Source organism: Nipponia nippon, unplaced genomic scaffold (genome assembly GCF_047370975.1).
Source record: "Nipponia nippon isolate SJK-2023a ecotype South Korea unplaced genomic scaffold, ASM4737097v1 scaffold_10, whole genome shotgun sequence".
NCBI classification, from domain to species: domain Eukaryota; kingdom Metazoa; phylum Chordata; class Aves; order Pelecaniformes; family Threskiornithidae; genus Nipponia; species Nipponia nippon.
In genome coordinates this window covers 15,411,414-15,426,127 of record NW_028262291.1, presented here as the reverse complement: position 1 = coordinate 15,426,127, position 14,714 = coordinate 15,411,414, and the positions used below count along the sequence as shown (strand labels likewise).

The window sequence follows — 14,714 nt, the reverse complement described above, 5'->3', positions numbered from 1 at the left end:
GATCACATGTTTGGAACATATACTGCAGTCTCACAAGTGCCAGAAAGAGGGAAATTATCAGGTCCCTCAATCTGCCGGCAATGCTCCTGTTAAAACAGCCCAGGATGCTGTTGGCGGCCTTGGCTGCCAGGGCACGCTGCTGGCTCATGATCAGCTTGTTGTCCACAGGGACCTCCAGGTTTTTTCTTGCAAATAGGCTTTCTAGCCAGTTGGCCCCCAGCCTCTACTCTTGCATGGGGTTATTCCACCTCAGATGCAGGACTCTGCATCTTAATATATTGAATTATAATTATAGAATTCAATGTATTGAGTTATAATTTTGTGCTAGTAAGAATTAATAGCTTTGAGTTTGTCATTTGGGAATAGCAGTGGCATGCCTTCTGAATAGCCTAAATAATGCAGAATCATGCATAATATGACTCTCATTTTTGGATAGTCAGTTTAACAAAATCACCTAAAGCTGATGATATATCAGGTGCATCCTGGGATAAATAAATTACAGAAATCGTAGCAAATTACCAAAGAAGGGACAGTGAATTGTTTCCTGAAAGCAGATAATTTTTTTAGGCTAGCGATGCTTCATTTTTGTTTTGCACGTTTATAAATAAAGTAGGCCACACTAATTTGGAAGCAAAACCAACACTACTTTGTGGTTATTCTGTTTATTGATCAACTGAATATTTAACTTTTCTTGTTAGATTAATTTAGTGTGGAATCTTTTCATTAATGAAAGAGTTCAAAATATGATTTATTCTGAGGATATTGAAACACCATTTAATACTATCCAGTGTTGTCATTGTATGTTGAATGGTTTTCGTATAATGATTGTTCATGACTAGTGTGGTTTGACGTGTACATAAATTCTCAAACTAAAAGCTAACTTAACTTTTTATACCGTATGTCAATTTTTATAATAAAATACTTTATTATAATTTAAGAATTCTAGAATTATATGAGCAATTTGGTAGTTGATAACAAGTGGTTTTGGTTTGGGTTTTTTGACAGTCATGATAAAGGTAGTTCTCTTTGTGTTGTTAGCAAACCTCCTTAGAGGTAACACAAATCTTTACTTATGCCTTTCCGCCACTGTTAATTCATTTGCCCTTTTTAAGAATCTTGGAATTTGTCAGAAATGAGTCTGGGAGGATGAATTCAACAGATCTCTGTCCATGGTCTGTTGCAGCTTTCTCAAAAGGGCTGTATGCCCACAATGTTAGGAAAATTTGGTGTATTGTAAATTAAGCCTCGGTGCTGACGACTCTCAGCTAGGAGACGTTATACAGAAAACTAGCATTGCTGGTGCTGCCTCTGATTTTCAGCTGATGACCCCCTTCGCTAATGAAGCATGCAATCCTAATTTGGCATGGGTCAGAGGTAGGACGATCTTCTTGCAGGTGAAATGTTATTTGCCACATTTTGCAGAGTATTAGTCTGAACCTATATTTGGTTGGCACCTGTGCTCCAAAACTGGCATCCCACCTTGTGAGAGGGCAGAATGCCACTCTGACAGATGGGGAGGAATGCAAGCATGCCAGCAAACCAGTGTATGCATCAAGGGGTCACATTTCTCTCCAGGAATGTTCAAATACCGGTACATGCAGAGCTTCTGTATCTGAGGCACACGTGTTTCTTGGCAACGACCAAAGTTCCTGCTGAATATCTTGGCACAGTACGTAAGGAAGCTTAGTGAATTTTCATGGCTTTCATAGGGTTTCTACACCATGGGAGCCTACATATAATTTCTGCTAAGAATGGCCCTATGAATATAAACAGAAGAGGGAATATATTTTGCAAATTATTCTTTCTTATTAATAGATTAAGAACTGTTAAAATGCTATCATAGCTTTCATGGATGATGATTCTTTTGATTAGTTAATGGTTGGTTTATCCTGGTCTGAGAGCAATAGAACATGTGGTTTGGCAATCAACCCAAAATGTGAATATCACAGCTTAAACTTCTACCATTTCTTTTTTGTACTTTATTTTATTCTAACTTAAAAGTAAATTCTGGAATCCCATCACACTTTTGTACCTCGTCAAGAAATTAGTTTTTTTCTGTGTTGCCCAAAATGATATAATGTATTGAAATTAACTCTGGGGCATGCCTTTCTTTTGCTGAAGGTAATTCTGAATGGTTTGTTTCAGTGTTTTTACTTTTTTGCCTCCAGAATTACTGTAAAGCTTTTCTATTTCATCCATTACAGCACAGTGTTTTTCACATTTGAATAGCTGCATCAACATGAATCCTTTATAAGGACCTTAAAAACAAACTTTGCCAAGTCCCAGAATACAGAAGCTAATTCACATCCCAATACTCAGCTGCCTCATGAATAAAGGAGAGTCTGTGCCTGACACTTTGAAGCTGTAGCTGTTAAACCATACAGACTATTTACCTCAATAAATCATTATAAGAAACTAAGGTACAATTATACCCACAGAGAAATAGAATTCAAAACACTGATTTATGTGGTTCAGTGCCTGTTCCCTTTTCCATCATGTTTTGAATTTTATGCATGTTTGTCATCTTTGGCTGCTTCCATGTATCTTTAAACTAATGGGTCTTGCTTTTTTAACATTCCTCATTAGGTTTGTTATTTTACTTTGACATACAGACATGATTTGCACGCTGTACGAAGTTTTGCATTTAAAATTAACTATCTAATTTCTTATGCTATAGACCAAAAATGGAAAATGTGAGTAATTTGTTTAAACTAACATACACCCTTCTCTGGTTAATTTGTGACCATCTAAGCTGAAATTCCATATTAGTTAAGAATTTTTTTGGTGCTTATTTGTGTGATCTGAAGAGAGACCACTATACAAAGGAATCTATCATTGTGCTGTACAGAATGTGCCTGCTAATCTAGAGGGTTATCATAAAGAGATGGAAGCCGTATGAAGTTACATTTGAAGTTAGCTCCTCAATTCCTTTATCCCTTGAAGGGGCAAAATGAATCTAAAAGATTAAAAATTAAATAAAAGTGCTGGCTCAGAGGAAGGAATGGCACTGAAACCAACAAATAATTCCATATGAAATGGTAGAAGTAAGGTAAATATATCTAGCAAGTGAAGTCCGAGAGCAGCCACAGACTCTGTTAGGCCACCCAAGCCTTTAAGAGCATGCAGTGTTGTCCTGTAGAGCAACAGGGTGGGGAGTGATTTAGTAACCAATAAATGTTCCTTAATAAAACTTCAGAAAGTTACAAAATATTTAAAAGGAGATTTTAAATCTGAACAATAGTAAATATACTACAGTTCCAAATGCTTTATGCCTCGCTAATGACTTTTAGCACTGATGCTTAGGTGGATCTAAACAGTCCTGAGTGAGGCTGTATCATGCAACCTGCCTGATCCCAGTGGTTTGGATTAGAGTAGCACTTGTCTGCACTATTGAGAGGGAGTTATAAATCCATCATTATTTCTGAAGTGATTTATAACATGAAAGTTTTTAGACCATGTGTAACATTCATATATCTAGTTAAAAAAGATACATCTGTTGAAGACAGGTTTGGCCATTTCAGACTATTTTTGCTTTACAGAGGATAACAGAAATTAGAGTGAGAAGCCTAAACGCTCATCTGTACGTCTATCTGTATTTTCATTATCTTACACTGAATTTCATAAGATATTCAATTCATACATGAATATGCATATATACTCTGTGTATAATACATGAGTAACAGCACACAATCTTTTGCATGCACTCTGTCATTTGCATATATACTTAACTCTTGCACTTCGGTGTGTTTTTGCCTCTCTGAATCTACAAGCATTTTCTGAGGAAATAATATTATACCTAAGAATTTCCATATGCAAACAATGTTATTTATCCAAAATTGAAAACTCATATAGGATATTCCATAACCTGTTGCCCAGTATTCCAGGAGTCCATAACATACTGCTTTTACAGTCTGACAGCATTTAAAATGTTTCTGTTGTTATATCCATGTAATTAATAATGTTTTTATGCTACTGAAGTAGAGGATATTTTAGAAATATCAATGATGGTGGAATTCAACAAATCTGTGGATATAGCATTCTGCTATCAGCTATTGTGATTATGCAATGTGAGGCCTGTTGTATTATCGAGACATAGAAGGGCAAAGTTTAGGAATCTGGGAGCAGAAAAGCAAGACAACCACTTATCTCCAGGAAAAAAAAAAAATATATATGTTCATTATCAAGTGTGTTTCAATCTCATTTCTGATAGAAACACATCTGCAATGTCTGCACCAGTCTGTATCTCAGAAAGTGTTGGCTGATTTCAGTAGAATTTGGCAGTGGGGCAGTGTCTGAAAAGTTTCAAGTTTTTACGAGCTTCAGAAAAACTGGTGACTAGATAGGGAAAGACAGTGATCCAAAGTGTTCCTCTGTGCAGCTAAGACTGCAGAGTGAATGCAGCAGTATCTACAGCCAACCAAGCAGCTTGTCTTCATTTCTGTATGAATCATGTGTTGCGTCTTGCCCAGCTTCTAGCTGAGTACCCAGCTGCGTTCCCTAGTGAAGCACTAAAGGGAACCAGAGCTCGTGATGTTACCCATGGTCAGGGGAAAGTGGAGGGAGAGGCCACAGGACATACATGCAGCAAATGGCAATTATCATGGTTGAACCCACAGGAGGGGGTTACAGCACAAATCAACTGGTAGCCACACTGTGAACGTTTCTATTGCTTACAGAGCAATTTGTTCACTGACACCATTTAGATCTGTTGAAATTCCATTTACGAAACTACATATTCTAGGGCTTTGTAATACCTACATTTTATTTTTCCTCTGTTCTTAGTGCCCTAGAATGGAGATCCCTGCTCAATTATGAAAATAGCGATGTTATCAATGATTAAAGTTTCTTATTAGATATTTCCATTAAGAAATTTTCAAATTGTTAATTTTTCACATTGTTTTTATAGTTCAGTGCCAGTGCTACCAAGTGGCAAAGAGCCATTATATTTTGCAAAGTACTGAAAAATCTCATCCTACATTGAAAGAAATTCTGAGACATTTTCAACACTTTCTGAAATTTCAAATATTTACTAGGATTTGTTGGCTCAGGTGACCTTGCATGTTCAGTCTTTCAGTTCTCTAAGCAACAAATATAAATACATCCTGAATGCTATTTAAAAGCATCCAAAGTTAGGCGTTGTTTGCTGTGAAAATTGAAACACCTTCTCAGCTATTGGGATGCCACAGAAACTCAGGAAGCTGGTTCTGCAAGTACTCACGCCATTTTCCCTTCTGGTAGAGACTGACTATTATATCTGGAACTTTCCATCAGCTCTAAAATAGTACACATAAAAAATAAGAGTATTTTAATTCCTAATGAAATCTCTTACCAAAATTTCTAAGGGCCATCTACTTTTTCAGGTGTGTGTTCTGGTCTAAACATGGGTTCTAGAGCAGTGTAAGTACTTTGGCTATCCATTATGTTTTATTGAAATAATTCTGCAGGTGTAAGCTGGATGTGGATGCAACTGTAATAATATATAAGGGCCATGTCCGTCTTCCTTAACAAGAGGAGTTTCACATGTAGGAAGCAACCTTATGATCTCATCACAGTACAGGGCTTGAGCTGATTAAATTAAATCAGTATAATTAAGCATAACTTTTGTGTGTAGACAAATCTTAAGCATTGCATGAACACAGACCAAGGATAAACTTGCTTCGTTTACAAAACAGACTGTTAGTTGCAGCCTATCATGCAAACAGGGAAAAGAATTCTTAAATAAACTTAATGAGGTAATGATGCAACTCTGTATGTGTTAAGGAGGGCAAGATATGTCCCAGGAAAGCACCGTGAATGTTAATCTTAGGCACCTGAACCAATTTGTTGAGGCTACCTAGCATGATGTTTTTGTGGCTAGTTTGCAAAAGTAGTAACAGTAAGGAAGTACAGTTTTTTCTAAGCTTTTCTTCTATGAGCAGATGCCTTTCACTCACCGAAACTTTAAGTTCAAACAAAGGTTCTTTAATTTTAGCAATGATTCTTCAGAACATCCAGGGATTACATATAATAGATTGTGCGTATAGCATGAACAAACAAGGCATCAATAATAACCTTCTAGCATGGTTTTATCTGGATGTACTGAATTACAAGGAAAACAGTTTTGGATTTTTTCCTAAGTCTCATGGATCACAGATTGCATGTTTAAAAGTGCAGAGGGAGTAGCCAGACAAAGGAAAAGAAACAACATAAAAAGCCTTAAGTTTGCATGAGTTATGCTATGCTGAAATCCTGACCTCAAATCAATAAGAAATCCTTTATCTGGCACATATTGAGGGATTATAGACTCAACATTTTAGAGGATGTGTTTGAACAGCATTGACATCAAAACCTTCTGAAAACTCCAGGTGGATTATGGACTGTGTACTGTTTATATCTGTAAGTATAAGCAGCTGAAGAGTTGTTTCAGTCTATCTATGCTACAGTTTTGCAAGTATGCTACGTTTATTTCTTAGGAAATAATTATTAAGGAGCAGAGGGGTGTTTATGTTGGTCGAGCGGTTAAGGCATAAGGACTCAAGAGGTTAGAGTTTTCTTTGCAGTTATGCTACAGACATTCTTCATGAATGGGGTAAATCAAGTCCTCGTTCTGTATCTCTATTTCTCTGTTGGTACAGCGGAGGTGGTATACTGGCAGCACTTGATGGGCTATTGCAAGATTTGTTTTATTATTTTTGAGAGGTGCATGCAATTACTTTTAATTGCATGCCACAATATGGCGGCTTTAGGTGTTGGGTTTTGAAAAATATTTCATAATGGGCAATGCTGCTCTCCCAAAAAGCTGGTATCTTTCAGTAACCTATGCTTAGTGAGCCTGAAAACCCCAGTGATGGCATGCCGCTTAAGTAGTTGTATTTTAGATGTACCAATATAGGCTGAGCTCTGCATTTTAAACTGTTTAAACAAATTTGTTTTGCTGCAGAGAGTGTTAAAGATGCTCAACACTTCAATGCAATAGCTGTTCATTTGGGTGTTTTGTGAGCTATGTAACGTGTTTTAGGACATTTGGAAAAGTGTTTATTGGGTAAGCTTTTACTGTATATTCTGAGATTTAAGAAAGGGAATAGATCCCAATGTGTACTAAAGAAAAAAAGAAGAACATGAAAACAAAAGGGAAGGAAAATGCCTGTAATGAACAAGCCATTGGACTATATCTCGCATGTTATAAACTCAGGGAAAAGCTATAATACTTGATTTAGGAGACACCCATTCAAGAAAGCCTTTTGGAGTCTGCACAGTGTCCTGTCAATTATTTAATCAGTTTCAACCCTCTGTTCCCTACTGATGGCCAGCTGTCCTTAAACAGGGAGAAATGTTGGGGACCTGGACTTTTAAAAAGGAATTTAGATAATGAATGTCTATTATTTCCTTGATATTTAGGAGGAAGATGCGTATTGAAAAAAGACTGTGTGATATACTTCTAGAAGGACGCTTATAATATTCCTAAAATTAGTCTTCTGTTAATTTTCACGTCAAATGCAGTAGCAAAGAGACTTATCAATGGCAGAAATCTAGTTAATACAAATCAGGAGAACTGTGGATTAGTGAAAGTAAAAAGGAACAGCACTGGATCTGCTGTTACAATATTCCTTCCCTTTGACAAGTCTATGCATTTTATTTCATATACGTACTTCCTGTTTGTAAATGAACATTCAGAGTGCTGTCCTTGAGCACCACTGAGAAATAGGACATTTAGTTCTGTTTTACAGTGATGGACCTTTTTTTTTTTTTATAAAAAGTTTTAAATCTAGATTTTGTCATGTTTATGTCAGGATAAGTGAAAACTTTCTGGTTTAAGGACTGACAGAGTTCAAATGCATTTCACTTGTGATCAGGCTTTAGCAGGTAAATTTTTAGCGTGTCCAAGGCTGTGTAAGGGGAACTTATTTGGAACTGTTTATTGTTCTGGCTGGTGCCCTTAGGCAACAGCAATAACAACAACAAAATCTCTGCTGGACAAAACAAAGAACAAAACATATAATTTGGTGATAAATTACAACAGTGGGCAAATATGCCTGCAGAAATACAGCAGAAGAATAAGGATAGGTTATATTTAAAATAAAATCATACCTTTGATTGAAAGATTGTTCTGAATTTACCTGTCAGGGAAAGTAGGTACAGTGCTGCAGAATTCTTTCAGGGCTTCGGTGGCTCTATATGCAGCCCAACAGAAGAAACAGTTTATCTTGTTTAGCATGTCTGCTAAACAGTATTGCCATTATTTTAAGCTATCAGCTTGTGAATACATGGCCTGAACAGCAGTTTGATGACTGTAATGGTGATACCTGTGTACATTTGAAGCAGAACAAGGATGTTGGTCAAAGATTACAACACAGAGGCGAGAAGGGAAGCTTTGTCTGAAGTTGTGTTAAAGCACGGTGCTGGATCTTGGAGTGGGCTTTGATTTCCTTATTTCCATGAGTGTTTTCACCTTCTCTGAGAATACATCTGTACTGATCGGCTTTGCTTTGACTGCCACAAAACTAGTAGCTTGGAGTAGTAGTCATGGAGGCAAGGATTAAGATTAGAGAAACAGCAAATGAAAGAGAGCATTGCATGGTCTGACACAGGAAGAGGTGTGTCAGAAAGACCATCAGAAACCCAGCTTTTTTTTTTTTTCTGTGCTGGCCCCTGTTAGCTCTTTGTATAACAGGCACTAATTTCACTCATGCATGCTAAAATGCTGTGAATTGGTTTTACTTATGCAGGTATTATTTTTGATGTTATAAATGTTCAGACACTTAAACAAAAAGATATATCTATTATTCATATAGAAGGAAAATATTTAGTTTATATTAATAGAAATCTGCTGAACAAAGGTTTTTCTTTAAAAAAATATCTATACTAAAACTCATGACTGTGCATTTTCCTAAGAAAAGTCTGAATTAACAGCTCATTAACAGGTAGTGAGTGTGGTCAAGCAAGGTATTTTTTTTCTTCTTTCAAAATGTTTTGATTTCTTCAGGAACTATACATATCAAAGTGTCTATATCCTGTATATGTATTTGTCTTTCTGTGTCCCCATGCATATAAATGTACATATATACATACATATATACAACCAGTTAAGAATGCAAATGTGTGTGTATTCTAATACAATTATTATAATGCAGCGGGATTATATATATTGTATGCTATGGATTTCTTGTTAGGTGAATGTGTGAACTAAGAATTAGGAATGCAATGAGGACATGAGATTAAGGCTAGCAATTGATTTCCCTTGTCATAATTATGTGATTCCCATTTTAAGATGTCAAAGGAAACTTTCAGATTATATTTTCGTCCTTTACTCACTGGATGAAAATTTGTTACTTTTTCTTCCATACACATTGAGTAAAAGAAAGATATTAGTTGCAAGTAAGAGTCAAGCTCACGTTGTCATCTTGACAGGTGATGTTTGGGACTTCCTGCTTAGCCTATTAATGATCAGATTTTAATTTGAAGAAGTGAGTAAAGGTCCTAAATATCTTGCTTATCTCACTCTGAGTTTTAATAAGGCCTAAGACCTGCAGAAAGGCAAGCAAAGCCGTATGTATGCAGACAGGAATTCTTTTGTGTTAGAGGACAATGTGAGATCTGGTCTAATTTCTGGCTCTGCCATGGGCTTCCTCTGTGACCATGAACCATTTGCTTACTTTCTCTTTGCCCCACATTCCATGCTTTTATTTAGGCGTTACATTCTTTCCTTGCACCTTCTGTTTCTCTGTTAAACTTCAGACTATTCAGGACACAGTCTGCCTTTTACTGTGTATCTTCTGTCTATATGAGTAGTGCCTGGTAGAATGGGATGCACTTGTGGGTTGGGGTTTCTAGTCTTTGGTCATTTTGTAACACAGCTGCAAATGACTAAATTTATTATGTTGGGGACATAAAAATGGATTCTGAATGTTGAGCTGTTGAGCAATTGAGCAGAGATAACATAATCTTTTAGATACGTAATGAAATTAACATACAGGCAAAGGCTATTTTTTTTATGGTGGTTTTGCTGTTTGTAACTTTCTTTGTTGTTCTTGGATAGCAATATAATTAATTTCATTTTGTTTTCAATGAAACTAATATTTACAATATTATTAAAAGAACAATTATTTTTTAAGTACTTTATATTTTTGGTTGGTGAAAAAAGGTAAGGAATTCTAAATTTAAGGTTACTGATTACTGATTTGGAAGTCTGTGGTAACATATTGAAGTAAATTAAAGCTGCAACATGAAAGCAAATATTGTTGTATAATTTTTTTTGCAATCCACTTTAATGAAGTCTCTGTATGCAACAGATACTTGGAAGCAAGGGAGAAAGTCATCGATAGTGAAATTGTTTACTTGATTTATAGACCACCTTTCCAACTTTAGTTCATAAACTTCTGGTCAGAAAAATTGCTTGAAAATGTTTTTCTTGGTAAAGGCTAATATAATAAAGTACAGTGCCTACTGGAATTCTGTATATCTGTTATTTTTATACGTTATGAGTAGCAGATTGGAACCATAACCATTTCCATTTTAAAATACAACTTTTCAACATGTAAATAGGCAACGACTGTATTTTTAAAAGTACTTTAAAATTGTAAGACACCAAAAGACAGTCTGTAACTATATATAATTTAATTAAGAATTCTCAACTTCGAATGTTCAAACTTATAACTCCTGAGAAATGTGCAGAGTATATGTATGCTTGAAAGTACTTCTAATAGTTGTGCAGGAAAAGATATTTATGCCTAGCACAGGACAGCATACATGAAAAATAAGCCTTCAGTGTAGAACAGTTTATACACTGTCTATAAGGAACCTACTTCATATTCTTGCATTGTAATTAGTTATTTGTAATCCTGGTGACAATTTAGGATGGAGGAATTTGTTTGGGTTTCTCTTTGCTGTCTAGGGATTTAACCTTTTATATGTCTTTCCACAGGAGAGCTAAGATTGAGTTGAACATGATTTTAGTTTGTTAAAAAAAAAAAAAAGCAACCTTAGTTTCTAGTGTCCTGCCATGTTGATTATCTATTTTACAGTTTTTATAAGGAAATTTATACTTGCTGCACTGATATCCATTTGCAAACCTTAAATTCACTGTGATTTTTTTTTTTATGAATTGCCTTTTTTTGGTACTGAAACATCTAATCAGGAAAGGACATATTTCTTAGGGTATTACAGGAGGTGAGTGAAAATCCAGAGGATTTTAAAAGGTCACTGATTACCCACAAATTCTCCCACTGACCAACATCCAATAAAGAGGACATTTGATATCAAGAACTCATTACAAAAGGAGACCAGTGATCTCCCCCCACTAATAGCAATCTTTTAAATTTTGGGTAAGAAATGTGTTACTGTTTTGGAATACTATATGTGATCTAGTAAATTAGGGTGGTTACTTCATAATTGTATTATTGGAATGTTTTCTGTATGCATATCATGATTTATTTTGATGGTAGGACTGTGAGGAAGCATGCTGGATTGAACAATACCTGTGGTACACAGTATGGGGTAATTGCAAAACATTGCCTGAATCATCTGCTCTGAAGACAGCAGTTCCAGGTTTCACTCAAAGGTACACAGTTGCATACCATCACATGCTGATTAAAAAGACTATCAGTTAAAATCTGGGCACTCCACTCTGATGACTTAGACAAGAGTTGTAGTTTCTAGGTTAAAATACTGCAGACAGGAAAGACATTCTGTGGTCCTTTTATTCCTATTGATATGTTTTACTATCTTTCTGCTGTTAAGATAAAACTGTGCTTGGTTTTTTGGGTTTGGTTTTGTTTTGTTTTTTACAAAAATAAAAAGACTGTCTTGTCTCTGTGACAAATTCCCTAAGGAAATATGTTCAGATGTTGAATCTAATGAAGTCTAGCCTCTAAGTGTGGCTGAATCCTTGAGCTGTGCTCCTACAGGCAGTTTGAGTTCATCTGACTTGATCTGCTTAACTAATGAGAACTCAGTTTTGAGGACTGCTGCCAAATCTGTATAAACAAAGCAGACCAGAAAGGCGTGAGATTTACAGGTGTTTTTACAGTTGTATCATCAAAGCCCAGGTTTCCTTTTCCCAGCCTCAGAGATGCCATCCTATTCTTCCCCTTGCCATATATCTTTTCTTTCTCAGGATGCTTTCTGCTTGCCGAAGAAGACAGAAAGTATACCATAGCAATGCTGCTAACAACGACGTCAAAAATCAATATACATCCAAATTGGATTAACTCAACTAAACTTTGCTTTTATTATCTCAACCAGGGCAGGCCAGTAACCAAAGCTTCAGAAATCTAATTCCTTCCTTTCCCTCTCCTCAATATCTGTACATGGGGCCAGGGGACAGACACACATGAAACTTTTATTTCTGAGAAACTTTTATTTCTAGAAAACTGTCATCCAATAATTCTCCAAATCTGAAAATGTATTGATTGCATGTGAATTACGTCTACTCACTTTTCTCTTCTTGGAATTCCTTTGGCAGCTGTTTTCCAGCATTTTCCCCTTGAAGTACCCTTTACACTCTTTCCTTGCTGCTCTCCACTGCTATCCTCCAGAAGCAGGCATTTTTATCCCATCAAGTGTTCAAATGTTTCTGTTAACCTTTAACATACCTTGACCATTCTACTTAACTTTTGGAAATCTTTTTATGTCTTCATATAATTTATGCTAATTTCCCAAGTTATCAGCAGAGGACCCTAGAACATTTGTAATTCAGTACAGGAAGGTACTACAACAGTGCGGGCACAAATGTATCTGTAAATACCGGTTTACCGTAGTTAGGTTCAAAGACCTGTCTGCTAGTCGATGTACATTAGTGGGAACAGAGGTTTCACAGTCCATGTGTCACTTTGTTGTCTGTTCAAGTTCTTCATTCTGGGCCTTCTTGGCAAGTCAAGTGTTCAATATCAAACTTTCTCATCTTTTCTTAGATGTTTTCCCTGAATCAGTGGCAGTTTTTATCTTCCTTCCAACTAGTACAGGCTGCGGATGGGAAATCTAAACCTACTAATTAATATATATTTATTTATTTATGTACTTTGTATGCATAAACTAATCAAATATCTCAGTGGTCTGAGTCAGTCTCCATATAGCTGGCTTACTGATCTAATCCAAGTTACTTGCAAATAGCCTATTCTCTTTCAGGAATTAACATGCCAATCCTTTATAGCTTCCCTTCAGCTTTTGTCTGCAATTTCCAAAGCTTTAAGAAAATCTGTCTTTTACAGAGATTTTTTTTTTCTTAATATTGTTGCTGTAGTCAACATATTAGAGTTTGTTTCTTTGGTTTACAGTGTGACTGTAATATTAGAAATCTTTTTGTTGTTGGTTTAATTTCTCCTTGAATAAAGATTTTTCTCCTTTCTTTTAAATTCAGTTTTCCAACACTTCATCATGTCTACATAGTTGCCCTTATAAACTTAAGCTAGGGTAAATCTGTTTGTTCTAGAAACTTATATATCCTCAAGTAACAAAAGATTCATATTTTTGTGGATGTGGGATAGCAGAATTTAGATACTTGCATAGAGAAAAGAAGTCCGGTCTTCCGCACTATTAATTTTCCAAATGCTAGCTCCTAGTTTTCTTAGTTTCAGTCTTTTCTAGTCCTTCTCAAGCTATCTCTACCTTATCTTCTCATCTCCATTGTGATTGCATTGCAAAAAATAATATGTAGAATAATGGGTTTTATAATGATGATGGTATGGAGTCTTGTAAACTATGAGTAATGCTTTCTGAAGCCACGGCTAATGTCTTCCTGTCAGCCCAAAACTACACAATGAAGGCTTAGAAAGTAGAAATTTACTCAAAAGTGTGGTCTGTATAGCTCCAGTATTCCAGTCAGGAATGATTTGCCCTTGCTTGTTACATTCTACAGAAACTCTGCTAGATAGCTTTAAGACCATGGGGTTTTTTCTTGCTTCCCGTCTTGTTCAGTGTATAAGTAAGCGTCCCGATGTTATTTCTCTGGCATCTTGGTAATTTCAACTCGGTATACTTACTCATTCTATCATAGTGTTTTCAAAGAAAGTGCAGAGGTTTTAGAGGAAGCTTGTAAGCGGTCAGGCTGGCTCCGGCTCTGGGTCCATCACAGCTGGAGTTGATCTAAGTTTGGGCTGCCTTGTCCTCTCCTCTATTGCCTCTGGCTCTGTGTTTCCACCTTCTGCGCTGTGCTGGCACTAGCTCTTGTCTGATCATTCTGTGAATTGCTCCTTGGAGCAGATCTGGCTGAAAAGTTTTTTTGTTTGGTTGTTCTTTTTTTTGTACTTTTGTGGGGTTAGCTTCCAGACAAGTCACCTCCCTGAGCTGGCTCCTGCACACTTATGTGGGTGTTAGTGCTGATGCAAGGGAAAGAATAGAAATGCTTAGTTGGTAGAGAAAGGATGGGAGGCAAGGCTCTGTCAAACCGAACGTTTGTTGGTTTAAGGTGCCCATAGGATCCCAGCCGCAGGCTGCAGTTCTGCTCTTTCTTTAAGGGGGTATGGTCTCCATACCAGCACCTATTCACTCACCACTGTCCCCTCTTGGGCCAGCACTAGTTTTTGTGTAGCTGCGCCCTTCAAAATCACAACAGACCCCCTCTCCCTGCTCCCCCAATCCAGAGCATTTTCTTCAACTGGCTGACTATGTAGCCACTTAATGTTACTGCTGGCAGTGAGGATGGAGCAAGAAAAGTAAATTCTGTGATGCCAGCTATTAAGCCATGTAAAGTAACCATGGAATTGCAGCTTGTGAAGTACAACTGAAACCAATCTGTTTAG

The 14,714-nt window shown here is 36.6% G+C and overlaps 1 long non-coding RNA gene across 1 annotated transcript in view; it reads right to left on the bottom strand.

Annotated features, from left to right (window-relative positions):
• Window positions 1–14,714, bottom strand: part of LOC148057080 (uncharacterized) — a 31,580-nt gene that overhangs the window by 5,876 nt on the left and 10,990 nt on the right. The window lies entirely within an intron of this gene.